The sequence below is a fragment of the Arachis ipaensis genome, chromosome B6 (assembly GCF_059453495.1).
Source record: "Arachis ipaensis isolate K30076 ecotype BB chromosome B6, ASM5945349v1, whole genome shotgun sequence".
Taxonomy (NCBI): domain Eukaryota; kingdom Viridiplantae; phylum Streptophyta; class Magnoliopsida; order Fabales; family Fabaceae; genus Arachis; species Arachis ipaensis.
In genome coordinates this window covers 84561217-84575737 of record NC_142441.1, presented here as the reverse complement: position 1 = coordinate 84575737, position 14521 = coordinate 84561217, and the positions used below count along the sequence as shown (strand labels likewise).

Here is a 14521-nt window from a genome sequence, read left to right as displayed (position 1 = left end):
TACTGGCGTTAAACGCCCAGAATGGTACCCATTATGGCGTTTAACGCCCAAAATGCCCTTTACTGGCGTTTTCTTGCCAGCAAGCTCCTTTTCTCTGCTTTTTGCACTGAATCCTTCTGTAACTCTGTGAATTCCTTTAATTTTGATGATTAACCTTTGAAGAAAAATGTATATCAAACTTCTACAAGTATTAATTAAAACAAATAACTTGCTAATGGCTGGGTTGCCTCCCAGCAAGCGCTTCTTTATTGTCTTTAGCTGGACCTTTTACTGAGCTTCATTCAAGCCTCGGTTTTGAGCATTCTTGCTCAAAATTGCTTTCAAGATAATGTTTGATTCTCTGTCCATTAACAATGAACTTTTTGTCAGAATCAATATCTTGAAGCTCAACATATCCATATGGTGACACTACTGTAATCACATATGGTCTCCTCCACCGGGATTTTAATTTCCCAGGGAATAATCTGAGCCTAGAGTTGAACAGCAGAACTTTTTGTCCTGGCTCAAAGACACTGGATGACAATTTCTTGTCATGCCACTTTTTTGCTTTTTCCTTATAAATTTTTGCATTTTCAAAAGCATTGAGTCTGAACTCCTCTAGCTCATTTAGCTGGAGCAATCTTTTCTCACCAGCTAACTTAGCATCCAAGTTTAGGAATCTGGTTGCCCAGAAGGCTTTATGTTCCAGTTCCACGGGCAGATGACAGGCCTTGCCATACACAAGCTGGTATGGAGAGGTTTCTATAGGAGTCTTGAATGCTGTTCTGTATGCCCACAGAGCATCATCCAAGCTCTTTGCCCAATCCTTTCTACAGGCAATTACAGTCCGTTCCAGAATTCTCTTTAGTTCTCTATTAGAGACTTCTGCCTGCCCATTTGTCTGTGGATGATACGGAGTTGCTACTTTGTGGCTAATTCCATATCAAACCATATCAGAGTAAAGCTGTTTATTGCAGAAATGGGTGCCCCCGTCACTGATTAGTACTCTGGGGACGCCAAATCTACTGAAAATATGTTTCTGGAGGAATTTCAGTACGGTCTTGGTATCATTAGTGGGTGTGGCAATTGCTTCTACCCATTTAGATACGTAGTCTACTGCCACCAGAATGTACGTGTTTGAGTATGATGGTGGGAAGGGACCCATGAAGTCAATACCCCATACATCAAACAACTCAATCTCTAAGATCTCTTGTTGAGGCATGGCATAACCATGAGGCAAGTTACTAGCTCTTTGGCAACTGTCACAGTTACGCACAAACTCTCGGGCATCTCTATAGAGAGTAGGCCAATAGAAGCCACATTGGAGGACTTTAGTGTCTATTCGCTCACTTTCGAAATGTTCTCTATACTGTGATCCATGGCAATGCCACAGGATCTTCTGTGCCTCCTTTCTAGGGACGCATCTGCGGATCATTCCGTCTGCGCATCTCTTAAAGAGATATGGTTCATCCCATAAGTAGTACTTTGCATCAGAAATTAGTTTTTTTCTTTTGCAACCTGCTGTACACCTGGGGTATGAACCTCACAGCTTTATAATTTATAATGTCTGCAAACCATGGTGCTTCCTGAATGGCAAAGAATTGATCATCCAGAAAGGTTTCAGAGATCTCAGTAGAAGGGAGGGATGCCCCAGCTACTGGTTCTATCCGGGACAGGTGATCAGCTACCTGGTTCTCTATCCCTTTTCTGTCTCTTATTTCTATATCAAACTCTTGCAGAAGCAACACCCATCTTATGAGCATGGGTTTTGAATCCTGCTTTGTAAGTAGATATTTAAGAGCAGCATGGTCAGAGTACACAATCACTTTTGATCCTACTAAGTAGGATCTAAATTTGTCAATGGCATAAACCACTGCAAGTAACTCCTTTTCTGTGGTTGTGTAATTCTTCTGTGCGTCATTTAGAACACGACTGGCATAGTAAATGACGTGCAAAAGCTTGTTGTGCCTTTGTCCCAACACTGCACCAATGGCATGGTCACTGGCATCACACATTAATTCGAATGGTAATGTACAGTCAGGTGCAGAGATGACTGGTGCTATGACCAGCTTGGCTTTCAAGGTCTCAAACGCCTGCAGAAACTCTGTGTCAAACACAAATAGCGTGTCAGCAGCTAGCAGGTTGCTTAGAGGTTTTGCAATTTTTGAAAAATCCTTTATGAACCTCTTATAGAATTCTGCATGCCCCAGAAAGCTTCTGATTGCCTTAACATTGGCAGGTGGTGGTAATTTCTCAATTACCTCTACCTTGGCTTGATCCACCTCTATTCCCTTGCTTGAAATTTTGTGTCCAAGAACAATTCCTTCAGTCACCATAAAGTGACATTTTTCCCAGTTTAAGACCAGGTTAGTCTCTTGGCACCTTTTCAAGACAAGTGCTAGATGATCAAGACAGGAGCTGAATGAGTCTCCAAATACTGAGAAGTCATCCATGAAGACTTCCAGGAACTTCTCTACCATATCAGAGAAGATAGAGAGCATTCACCTCTGAAAGGTTGTAGGTGCATTGCACAGACCAAAAGGCATTCTTCTGTAAGAAAATACTCCAGATGGACATGTGAATGCTGTTTTCTCTTAGTCTTGAGGATCCACTGCAATTTAGTTGTACCCTGAATAGCCATCCAAAAAGTAGTAGTATTCATGGCCTGCTAGTCTCTCTAGCATCTGGTCTATGAATGGTAAAGGAAAATGATCCTTTCTGGTGGCTGTATTGAGCCTTCTGTAGTCAATACACATACGCCATCCTGTAACTGTTCTTGTGGGAACCAGTTCATTCTTTTCATTATGAACCACTGTCATGCCTCCCTTCTTGGGGATAACTTGGACAGGGCTTACCCAGGGGCTATCAGAAATAGGATAAATAATCCCAGCCTCTAGTAACTTAGTGACCTCTTTCTGCACTACTTCCTTCATGGCTGGATTTAGCCGCCTCTGTGGTTGAACCACTGGCTTGGCATCATCCTCCAATAGGATTTTGTGCATACATCTTGCTGGGCTAATGCCCTTAAGGTCACTTATGGACCACCCAAGAGCTGTCTTGTGTGTCCTTAGCACTTGAATTAGTGCTTTCTCTTCCTGTGGATTTAAAGCAGAGCTTATGATCACTGGAAAAGTGTCACTCTCTCCCAGAAATACATATTTCAGGGATGGTGGTAGTGGTTTGAGCTCTGGTTTAGGAGGTTTCTCCTCTTCCTGAGGGATTTTTAGAGGTTCTTTTATTTCCTCTGGTTCTTCCAAATCAGGCTGAACATCTTTAAAGATATCCTCTAGCTCTGACTCAAGACTCTCAGTCATATTGATCTCTTCCACCAAAGAGTCAATAATATCAGTGCTCATGCAGTCATTTGCTGTGTCTGGATGCCGCATAGCTTTGACAGCATTTAACTTGAACTCATCCTCATTGACTCTCAGGGTCACTTCCCCTTTTTGTACATCAATAAGAGTTCGTCCAGTTGCTAGGAAAGGTCTTCCTAGAATGAGAGTTGCACTCTTGTGCTCCTCCATTTCCAGCACTACAAAGTTAGTGGGAAAGGCAAATGGCCCAACCTTGACAATCATGTCCTCAATGATGCCTAGTGGATATTTAATGGAGCCATCAGCAAGTTGAAGACATATCCGGGTTGGTTTGACTTCTTCAGTCAACCCGAGATTTCTGATAGTAGATGCAGGTATTAGGTTGATACTTGCTCCAAGGTCACATAGAGTTGTCTTGGTGCAAGCACCCTCTAGTGTGCATGGTATCATAAAGCTTCTTGGATCTTGAAGCTTTTCTAGTAAGCTTTTTAGAATGACTGCACTCCATTCTTCAGTGAGAAACACTCTTTCACTTTCTCTCCAATCCTTCTTATGACATAAGATCTCTTTCATGAACTTAGCATAAGAGGGTATTTGCTCAAGTGCCTCTGCAAATGGGATCTTTATTTCAAGAGTCCTGAGATAGTATGCAAAGCGGGCAAATTGTTTATCCTATTCCGCTTGGCGGAGCTTCTGAGGATAAGGCATCTTGGCTTTATATTCTTCAACCTTAGTTGTTGCAGGTTTATTCCCTACAGAAGTGGTTGGAGAAGCCTTCTTAGAGGGGTTACTATCAGCACTTGCAGGTGTCTGATTCCTCATTGGCGTTTGAACGCCAGGATTGGATGCTGGATTGGCATTTAACGCCAGCTTCCCACCCTTTTCTGGCGTTTGAACGCCAGAACTGGGTAAGGAATGGGCGTTTAACGCCAACTTATCCCCCTTTTTCCGGCGTTTGAACGCCAGAGTTATTCTTCTCTGGGCTCTTGATGTCCTCAGAGGGATCTTGGGTAGTGGTTTGGTCATCCTCTGTCATTTGTTCCTTTCTTGACTTTTTGCTATTTTGAGCTAAGTTATTCAATGTCTTCCCGCTCCTTAGTTGGACAGCTTGGCATTCTTCTATTATCTGTTTAGATAGTTGCTGTCTTGTCTGATTCAATTATGCTTCTATATTCTTGTTAGCATTTTTAGTGTCTTGGAGCATCTCTTTGAATTCTGCTAATTGTTTTGTCATAAGGAGTAATTGCTGATTAAGTTCAACAATCTGTTCTTGAGGATTAGGATCAGTAGTTACTGCCATAACCTCTTCTTTTATGGAGGACTCACTGTTTTAGTACAGATGTTGATTTCTAGCAACTGTATCTATGAGCTCTTGAGCTTCTTCAATTGTTTTTCTCATGTGTATAGATCCACCAGCTGAGTGGTCTAGAGACATCTGAGCTTTTTCTGTAAGCCTATAGTATAAGATGTCTAACTGTACCCACTCTGAAAATATTTCAGAGGGGCATTTTCTCAGTATCCCTCTGTACCTCTCCCAGGCATTATAAAGGGATTCATGATCCTCTTGTTTAAAGCCTTGGATGTCCAGCCTTAGATGTGTCATCCTTTTTGGAGGGTAAAATTGATTCAAGAATTTGTCTGATAACTGTCTCCATGTTTTTATGCTTGCTGTGGGTTGGTTATTTAACCACCTCTTAGCTTGATCTTTTACAGCAAATGGAAATAGTAATAATCTGTAGACATCCTGATCCACTTCTTTATCACGTACTGTGTCAGTAATTTGTAAGAACTGTGCCAAAAACTCAGTAGGTTCTTCCTATGGAAGACCGGAATATTGACCATTTTACTGCACCATGATAATGAGCTGAGGATTTATCTCAAAACTACTTGCTTTGATGGGAGGTATACAAATGCTACTCCCATATGCAGCTGTAATGGGGTTAGCATAAGACCCCAGAGTCCTTCTAGATTGTTCACTTCCACTTAGGTCCATGATGGAGAAAGGGAGATGATGTGGATTGCAAATAAAATATTTTATTTTTTTTATTTTATTTTAATTAAAATTAACCGAATGAAATAAGACAAAATAAATGAAAAATAAAATAAAAGTTTCGAAAAATTAAGAAAAAGTAAAAAGATAAATAAATAATTCGAATGCTAAAATGGCTAATTAATTAAAAAGATTTGAAAAATTTTGGATATGGTTTAGACGATATGATTGCAATAAAAAAATATATGATTGAAAAGATATGATTGAAGAAATTAAAAAGATTTGATTTTTGAAAAAAATTTGAAAAGATCAATTTTTGAAATTAGAATTTTGACTTGACTAAAAAAAAAGATATGATTTTGAAAATCTTTGACTAAATTAATGCAAAATTTCGAAATTTATGAGTAAAATAAGGAAAGGATATTTTTTTTATTTTTGAATTTTAATGCGGAAAGAGAAAAACAACAAAATGACACTAAAGTTAGAAATTTTAGATCAAAACACAGAGAACAAACAAGGAAACTTTGAATGTCAAGATGAACATCAAGAACACTTTGAAGATTAAGATGAACACCAAGAACAAATTTTTGAAAAATTTTTTAAATAAATAAAAGCACAAGGGACACCAAACTTAAAATTTTTAGAAAATAAAACACAAATTTTTGAAAAATTAAAGGAAAACACAAAGAAGTTACCAAACTTCGAATTTTTAAAAATCAAGAAAGAACTAAGGACATGCAATTTCGAAAAATTAAAAGAAAATAAAAGCATGCAATTGACACCAAACTTAAAATATGAAAATAAACTCAAATAAAAGACTCTAAACCAACAAAAATAAAATATTCTTAATCTAAGCAACAAGATAAACCGTCAGTTGTCCAAACTCGAACATTCCCCGGCAACGGCGCCAAAAACATGGTGCACGAAATTACAATCACACTTTTGCAACTCCGCACAACTAACCAGCAAGTGCACTGGGTCGTCCAAGTAATATCTTGTAAATCTTAGTCAGGATATCAATAATTCTCAGATTTAATTTTAAAAAGTAAAAGAACATGAAATAAATACTTGTTATGCAGTAATGAAGAACAGGTTGAGGCTTTGGAGATGCTTTGTCTTATAAATCTCTGCTTTCCTACTATCTTCTTCTTCATGCACACAAGGCTCCTTCCATGGCAAGCTTTATGTTGGGCATCACCGTTGTCAATGGCTACTTTCCGTCCTCTCAGTGAAAATGTTCCAAATGCACTGTCACTGCACGGCTAATCATCTGTCAGTTATCGATCATGTCGGAATAGGATCCATTGATCCTTTTGCGTCTGTCACTACGCCCAACACTCGCGAGTTTGAAGCTTGTCACAGTCATCCCTTCCCAGATCCTACTTAGAATACCACAGACAAGGTTTAGACGTTCTGGATCTCAGGAATGGCCGCCAATAGTTCTAGCATATACCACGAAGACTCTGATCTGAATCATGAGGCTAAGAGATATGCATTCAATCTAAGGTAGAACGGAGGTCGTTGTCAGGGACGCGTTGATGCCAGGGCATTTTGGCCAGTTTCACTGACATTTTCTTTACTATTTTTAGGGTAGTTTCATGCATTTTCTTAGGAAATAAGCTAGTTTTGTGTAGATATTCACTTACACTTGGATTCAAGCATACATTGTGCATTTTACATGATTTCATGAGGATTTTGCATGAATTTAGTGACAAATTGTATGCTACATTACCCATGACTTGGACTAGAACTTTGATGCACTCTATTGCTTGATTTCAGGACAAAAGGAAGCAAGGAATGGGAGGTAACTTGCAAAGTTAATGAGAAAAGTGACTGCCAATAACGCTCTCGAAGCCATCATTACCCACGTTAAGAGTCACGTTAACTAAGTTAACGTGAACTCTAATGTGAAGAAGGGAATTTGGGCCAATGTTAGTGACACTTAACATTCTCACTAACGTTGGCCAATGCTCACAAGTGGCCACGTTAGAGTCCACGTTAACTTAGTTAACGTGGAGGCTAACGTTAAAAAGGGGAAAGGAAGCAAACGTTAGTGACATTCAACATTGTCACTAACATTTGCCTAAGTGCACAATGCCACGATAACTCCCACGTTAACTTAGTTAACGTGGAGGCTAACGTGAGAGAAGAAGGTGATGGCCAACGTTAGTGACACTTAACATTGTCACTAACGTTGGAAGGAGCCACACAAGCCACTATGAGCCACATTAACTCCTACGTTAACTTAGTTAACGTGGAAGCTAACGTGGATGAGTAAATAATGAGCCAACGTTAGTGACACTCAACATTGTCACTAACGTTGGGGATGGCTAAGCATGGCCACGTTAAAGAGCCACGTTAACTAAGTTAACGTGGGCTCTAACGTGAGACATGGGGGCACATTGGAACGTTAGTGACAATGTTGAGTGTCACTAACGTTCTCGAAGGATGGCAAGCCAATGTTAAAGAGCCACGTTAACTAAGTTAACGTGGGCTCTAACGTAGGAGCAATGGGGTTTTTCAACGTTATTGGGAAAGTTAAGCCCCAATAACGTGTGCGAAGGACCTAGAGGCAACGTTAGTGGCAACGTTTGTGCCACTAACGTTGAAGTTAACGTGGCTTTTACTTAGGAACGTTAGTGAGAAAGTTGATTGTCACTAACGTTCTCGAACTCATATTTTCAATAAAATGTTAACACCCCTAACGCCCCGAGCTCAAGTCTCTGCCCACTTCACACTTTCTCTCTGCAAGTAAAGCCAAGCCCAAATGAAGAAAAGAACTACTTCAAACTCAAGATCCAAAGGCCCAAGACTTGAAGAGCCAACTAGAAGATGAGAAGAGTAGTATATATAGGAGTAGCTTTGAATTATTTTAGGGAGTTCCGGAAGTTGGAAAATAGCATAGAACTACTTCCTGTATTTACTTTCTCTGCACTTCTAGTTTTCATTATGTATTCTCCATCTTTGTTTTCATTTTCCAGAGCTATGAACAACTAAACCCCTTTCATTGGGTTAGGGAGCTCTGTTGTAATTTGATGGATCAATACTAGTTTTCATTATTCTTCTTCTATCTTTTCTCTTGATTTTACTTGAAAGCTTTCGATCTTCATCCAATTGGGTAGTTATCTTGGAAAAGAAACTATTCATACTTGGATCTCTTCAGAACCTTGGAAGAGGAATGAAGAGATCAAGCTAGAAATGCTTTCTCATGCTAGACCAAATTGGGTTTGGATGGATATGTGACTATAATCCTCTCAATGCTTGATTTGGGAAATGCATGTGGTATAATCAGTGACTATACTTCATCTCTTCTCATGAGCAATTGACCAAGGAATTGGCTATTGATCAAGATTTGAGAGATTTAATTACAAGAAATTGTAATTCAATCACTTAAGATTGCCAAGGAGATCAATGAGTGCATTGATTGAGGAAGAGATGTAAATGAGATTGATCCGGAGAATGCAACATCTCCTAAGCCCAATGAACTCCCCATTTCTGATCTTACCCATTCTCTTTAATTTCTGTCATTTACATTTATGAGCAATTCCCCCATTCCCATTTAAGTTTCTGCAATTTACTTTCTGCCATTTACTTTTCCGCCATTTAATTTTCTGCAATTCTCAACTTAATTCCTGATTAGCTCAATAAGAACATTCCTCTAATTAAAGTTGCTTGATCAATCAATCCTTGTGGGATTCGACCTCACTCTATTGTGAGTTTTTACTTGACGAAAAATTCGGTACACTTGCCGAAGGAAATTTGTTATGAGACAAGTTTTCCGTGCATCAAGTTTATGGCGCCGTTGCCGGGGATTGATTGTGCATCAACAATGATTAGATTGGAGGATAACTAGATTGAGCATTTTATTTTTTGTTTGATTTAAATTTCTGTTTGAGTTATTTACTTCCTGTTTTAGTTAATTTCTTCCCTTACCTCTACTTTTCCTTTGTTATTTACACTTCATCGCACTAACCCACTAACTGTTTGATATATTGCATCACTCACACTAATAGTAATTCTGACAGATATACTTTCTGCACCTATTTTCTTTGCTTGTACTTGTTGGTTGTATGACAGGGAGAAGAAGCGGGGCTTCAACTTCCGTTAATTCTGAACCTGAGAGAACCTTCCTTAGACTAAGGAGGGAAGCAAGAGACAAACGTGTAGTTAGTGCCGAAGAAGAGGAGGAACACTTTGAGGAATACTTTGAACCAAACATGGAAGAAAACATGGAAAACCATCATGAAGAAGAGGCTCACAACCATGGCGGAAGAGGTCGAGCAAATCATGCTGGGGAGGACAGAAGAGTTTTAGGCTCTTATATCAATCCAAACCCAGGAAACTGTGGGAGTAGCATTCAAAAGCCAACAATTTTAAACTGAAGCCACAGCTCATCACCCTTGTGCAGAACAACTGTTCGTTCAGAGGAAGTGTCCAAGAGGACCCAAATCAACATTTAACCACCTTCATGAGAATATGTGACACAGTAAAGTCTAATGGTGTTCATCCTGATGCCTATAGACTGCTCTTATTTCCATTCTCACTCAAGGATAAGGCAGCCAAGTGGCTGGAATCTTTCCCAAGGAAAAGCTTGACAAGTTGGGAAGACGTGGTGAACAAATTCTTAGCAATATTTTACCCTCCTCAACGAATCAATAGGTTGAGAGCTGAGGTCCAAACCTTCAGGCAACAGGATGGTGAGACTCTATATGAGGCATGGGAGAGGTTTAAGGACCTGACAAGGAGGTGTCCACCTGACATGTTCAACGAATGGGTGCAGCTGCACATTTTCTATGAAGGGCTCTCTTATGAGTCAAAGAAGGCCGTAGACCATTCATCCGGAGGATCTTTGAACAAGAAGAAAACCATTGAGGAGGCCATAGATGTCATTGAAACAGTAGCAGAGAACGACTACTTCTATGCTTCCGAAAGAGGGAACACAAGAGGAATAATGGAGCTAAACAATGTAGATGCTTTGCTGGCCCAAAACAAGCTCATTACCCAGCAGCTGGCTGACCTCACCAAGAAGATGGAGAGGAACCAAGTGACAGCAATCTCCACTTCATCAACAACCCAAGAAGGAGTGAATGAGGAAGCAGAGGGTAGTCAGGAGCAAGCCAACTACATTGGGAATTCACCTAGGCAGAACCATGATCCATACTCCAAGACTTACAACCCTGGATGGAGGAATCACCCAAACTTTGGGTGGGGAAATCAACAAGACCAAAGCCTTGATCAAAGACGCCCAAATCCAAACAATCTAGCTCACCAACACTTCACATCTAGACCATATCAACATCCCAATAACAACACCTCTCCACATTCATATCAAGGCCAGAACAACCCTCCTCAACCTGACCTATCATCATTTGATGAAAGAATCTCAAGGATTGAAAATCTACTTGAAGGCATATGCAAGGATATCCAAGACAACAAGATGTTCAAGGAGGAAGTGCGACCCAGTTTCAAGAATCAGGGAGACACAATCAAGAGGTTAGAATCTCAAGTAGGATATCTCTCTGAGCAAATTCCCAAACCCACAGATGGATTCCCAAGTGACACAGAGAAGAATCCGAGAGGTGAAACAAAGAAAGTAAGATGGGAAGATTGCAAGATGGTCACTATAAGTGATAAGGAGACTGAGGACAAGCCAAGCAAGCTGTCAAAACAACCTGAAGATACCTCAGCAGAGAAGGAGGAAAAAGAATACCAAGAACCAGAAATATCAAAACAGGAGCTGCTGAGACTCTATGCACCTTTTCCCCAGCTGCTCAATGGTGTTGTGGAGAAGAGAATATACTCAAGATTTCTGGACTTGTTTGCATCTCTGCATGTGAACATACCATTCATCAAGATTATCCAACAAATGCCTGCATTCATCAAGTACATGAAGGAGCTGCTTCCTAGGAAAAGCTCACTCAAGGGAGGCCAAACTATAGTGATGAACAAGGAGTGTAGTGCCCTCATTCAACCGCAGTTGCCTACGAAAAGAAAAGATCCAGGGAGTTTTCATGTCCCCTGTGCCATAGGAGAAACAATGTTTGATAGAGCACTATACGATTTGGGAGCAAGCATCAACTTAATGCCCTTAGCCCTGGTGAAGAGACTGCAGATCAATGAGATATTGCCTACAGATGTGGTCATCAGGCTGGCTGACAAAACTCAAAAACAAGCAATAGGAGTGGTGGAAAATGTGTTGTTAAAGGTGGGGAAATACTTTCTTCCCACAGACTTTGTCATCTTGGACATGGAAGAGAGTCACACACACCCAATCATATTGGGAAGACCATTCCTAGCTACAGCCAGAGCACTCATAGATATGGAGCGAGGGGAGCTAATATTGAGGATCCATGATGAGCAACTCAGCTTCAATGTCTTCAAACTCTCCCAAGAAGCTGACCAAGAAAATAAAGAACCAAGCAATGATCATACTGAGATGCTGACAGAGGAAACAAGCACTGATGCACCACCAACACATCCTAAAACCCCATTGCATGAGGAACAAGGCAAACAGCCATTGTCACAGCTCAAGGAGAAGCTGGAGGAACCTAAACCACCAGAGGCATGTGAACACAACAACAAAATTCCCTTAGAAGAAGTCACCAAGAGCAAGGCAACATCAAAAGGGACAAAGAAGAAGGTACCAAGGGGGTGGAGGAACAAGAAGATCCCTACGGAAAACTTTTCTCCAGGAGATAAAGTGATCTTAGCTTACTTCCCAGATATCCCCCCTAATCTCCCCACTATACCATCTCAGTTACCTAAGGTCTTCACTATTAACAGAGTCCTCTCCTTGGAACATGTAGAGATCATTGATACAACCAATGGATATAAGTCCAAGGCAAGAGGGGAGGACTTGAAGCATTATCAATCTCCCTGATGAAGAAGAAACGTCAAGCTAGTGATGCTAAAGAAGCGCTTCATGGGAGGCAACCCATGTTTTATTAGATTTTACTATTGAATAAGTCAATATTCATAAATTCCAACCCAAACTTGGTGAACTCCTTATTGTGCAGTATATAGTGAGGAACAAGTTTGGTGTTCAAAGCAAACCAAGATGCATGCTAGTCTTGGGAGCTTTGAACAAAACTTTTCATCACAATGCTTCAAACTAAGTTTGGTGTCACCCCATGGTGCCACTAAAATGCATAAAGGGATACACACTTAGTTAGTTGGTTGGAGTTCATGAATAAACAATCTAATTTTTTTTCTTTATTATTTTAGCCGTAAAAATCTAAATTGATTTTTTTTTATGATATTTCTTACTACTCTTATTTGATCTTTATAGAGAAAGGAAAGGAGCATTGAAAGAGATTGATTGGACAATTTAATGGGAAAGGATTTGGCCACTTCATGAAGAGGGCACTACACACGTGCCTCAAGGGGAAATGCATGGGGAATGGTTGCCATGCAACATTGGAGGAAGAACAAACTTGGAAAGCGAACCAACTCTATCATAAAGTTGAGAATCCTCGTGCTTACTCCATACACAACCCCATCCGTTCATCATACACCAACCCCATCAATCCACACCTTTCATCTCTTCATCACTTCTCTATATAAGTGAATCAAATCCACACCCTCTCCACATTCGAAATTCATACCCCTTGCACTTCACTTTCCAGCGACCTACTCTTCAACTTCCCACTCTCTAAATCCCACATCTCTTCCCTTCACTACACCCATTTTGCTTTAACTTGATTCATGGCATCATCAAGCTCCAAGAGGCAGAAGAGGAAGGAACCAACAGAGAACATTCCCTTCGACGAGAAGAGATTCAAGACTGCCTTCTATGAACGAGAATTTGAGCAGATAAAGCTCAAAAAGATACTACCAGAGTTAACCTTCCAAATCAATGAAGATGAATGCCCACAGATTCGGGAGAAGATTGAAGAAAGAGGGTGGCAATTGCTCACCAATCCAGAGAGGAAGATCAATGCAAACCTCATTAAAGTGTTCTGCGCAAATGTGGTCAGAGAAGACAAAACTAGAGCCCCAACCTTCAAAAGCTATGTAAGGGGAAAGGAGGTAGACTTCAGTCCAAATGCTATAATAAGAACTCTTCACCTGAAATCACCACACTTTGATGAGCCTAGCTATCATACAAGGATAAGTAAAAACCAAGACAATGATGAGCTCACTGAGATAGTGACTGACATATGTGTTATAGCAGCGGACTGGGAGAGGTATGGAGATGGGAGACCCCGGTTCATCAAGAGGGGAGACCTTAGCCCAGAAGCCAAGGGGTGGTTTGAACTCGTGAGGAGGTCTATTCTCCCAGCTGCTAATAATTCAGAGGTAAATAGTAATCGAGCAACTATGGTACATTGCCTAGTACAAGGTGGAGAAATCAACGTGCATGAACTTATAGCTGAGGGAATTCAAGATTCAGCTGAGAAGCTTGAATCAGGTGCCAGGCTTTGGTACCCCAGCACCATTCTCTGATTGTGCACAAAGGCCAAAGTAGTTTTTGAGGATAGTAATCCAGACTGGGTTAACCCAGGGAGGCTAATGACAACCCAGCGTATGACCTATACCACACCTGCTCAGCAACAAAGTAGGCCACAAATAGGGAAACTAAAAGTAAAGGAAGCAGCTCACCAAGAGGAGTCTCATCAGGAAAAATATCAACAGGGAGAGCATCCTTACCCAGCCGATTTGAATATGAATCACCTTCTCAGAGCTATTGAAGACTTGGGGGTGAGACATATGGAAGGACAAGAGCAAATATTGAACTGGATGAGTCAACAAGAAGAGTGGAAGAAACAACAAATGGAGTAGCAACAAGAACAATAATCCCAGCTTACTCAAACCATCCACCAAGTTACTGAGAGGCAAGAACGTCAAGATAAGCATTTGCAGGAACTCAATCAGCGACAACTAGCCCAGATGAAAGCATTCAATGAGTTCACTGTACTTAATGAAAGACGACAACTACAGCGGGAGGAGTTCAACATCAACACTCAAGCCAAGTTGAACTACATGTCCAGTAATATGCATCAGCTACACTATGCCATCCCTACATATGATGAGGTCCAAAAAGATTTTGTAGAACAAGAAGAGAGGAAAGTGAAACAGCAAAAGGAGACACTCAAGAAGAAGATGGAAGATGGTGGTTTCTGGAAGAAGCTTCTTGGAAAAGGCAAGGGAAGTGGGAGCACAAGCAATCAAGAAGGAGAGCATAGACATCCACAAGAGTAAAAGGTGGTGGAGTTCCTTCTTTAGTCCATCTTTTTCT

General features: G+C 40.6%; 1 non-coding gene across 1 annotated transcript; it reads right to left on the bottom strand.

Annotated features, from left to right (window-relative positions):
- Positions 1-9940: 9940 nt before the first annotated feature.
- On the bottom strand, positions 9941-10044 carry LOC148561593 (small nucleolar RNA R71). Its single transcript, XR_015887730.1, has one exon. It is a non-coding gene; the product is annotated as a small nucleolar RNA R71 (small nucleolar RNA).
- Positions 10045-14521: the final 4477 nt, after the last annotated feature.